A 1,533-nucleotide genomic window follows, 5' to 3' on the forward strand; every position below is an offset into this window, starting at 1 on the left:
CACACACACACACACACACACACACACACACACCTCAACTCCACATTTACCTTCAGCAGAGTCACGTCTTCTAACCTCCAGCTACGGAGGAGATTGATTTGAAGCATCATTAAACCAAACGGGGAAATGAAACGACCTAACATCAAATATTAGCTCCGTTTCTTCAAGATTTTGATAAAAAAACACAAGAAATGAAACTTGGGTTCATCAGCTCCTAAAATAATCACTTATCTACGAACATTTAACCAAAACTGTGGTGGATTTTCTTACAAATATTACCTGAACTTACCTGTCCAACAATAAAAAATAAAACTTTCATTTTCTAAAAGTACAAAAATGATCTCAGGTAAAAGAGAGGTTGTGTTGATGGTTAAATTAGAAACTATTGTTTTTAATTAGTTTGGTGAAAATCAGGTTGAGGAGGGCTGCCTCGGTTCATTAAAGGAGTTAAGATTCATCGCTGGAGTCGTTTCGTCTAAAAATAATTCTCAGAAATGAAAGAAAAGTTACGACTCCTAAAATAAATCACTGTAAATAAGAGAAAACTGATTTTTTTTTCTAGACCAGGGCTTCTCAAGTAGTGGGGCGCGGCCCCCTGGGGGAGCGCTGTGATTTGTCGGGGGCGTGCCAATGAGTTTTTAAAAACTATTTCTGAGTTTTTGTTTTTTAAGAATTAATTGAGCTCAAAGAAAAAGCACCACAGAAACGAAGTACTTGTTTTTCTTTCTTCAATATAAAAATGGATTTTGATTCAAATTTTCTATTTTAAATTATTGATTAATAAAAAGGTGTAAGATAATACTTGTTCTTTTACACAACGCAGTGTTTCTCCTTGTATTATCCGGTGATTATACGCAGAACGCTGGTTTCTACAGATAATAAAGAATTAAGAACCACTGTGTTACTTTTATATACTAGTATGTTGTTTTGGAGAAAACTGTTGTTTCATAAGCCTGAAAAACAATGAACAGGCGTTAGCCGTTAGCCGTTAGCCTAGCCTGGTTGAAAACCTTTGCCCTCACGCTGTTGTCATCAGGTACAGGTTCTTGGTAACTAAAAGCTGAGTCAAAAGTCACAGGACACTCATTTCAAAATCAAAAAAAAAAAAAAGTGAATACCCCAACAAGTAACGAGAGGGTCCATCTTTGGAAAAATAGGTCGTTGATCCAAGATGGCGGCCATGATCCCGACAGATCCCCCCACTTACTAGCTGAGACATTCAGAAATATCTTTTTTTTTTTTCTTCCTGACACAATAGGGTGTCCTGCGACTTTTGACTCACCCGTTAAGGTCACAATTTTTGGCGGAAATTTAGGAAATCTCTTCAAAACTACAGCCTGGATGTTTCTCATGAACCACATTTRGAACAAAACTAAAAGCGACTCGAGATGATTCTCGCTTGTTTGCTTTTATTCTGGACCCAGCGCTAATTATCTTAACTGCACAAGTAATTATCTTTCACATCAAAGGGCCTCGCTGCGAGCCCTGCAGATCCCCACCCACAATGTCCAACCACCCAGTCAGCCCCCCCCC

The 1,533-nt window shown here is 38.3% G+C and overlaps 1 long non-coding RNA gene across 1 annotated transcript in view; it reads right to left on the reverse strand.

Moving 5' to 3' along the window:
* LOC106521803 (uncharacterized) overlaps window positions 1-1,533 on the reverse strand; it is a 248,698-nt gene that overhangs the window by 246,213 nt on the left and 952 nt on the right. The window lies entirely within an intron of this gene.

The sequence above is a fragment of the Austrofundulus limnaeus genome, unplaced genomic scaffold (assembly GCF_001266775.1).
Source record: "Austrofundulus limnaeus strain Quisiro unplaced genomic scaffold, Austrofundulus_limnaeus-1.0 Scaffold116, whole genome shotgun sequence".
Lineage (NCBI taxonomy): Eukaryota > Metazoa > Chordata > Actinopteri > Cyprinodontiformes > Rivulidae > Austrofundulus > Austrofundulus limnaeus.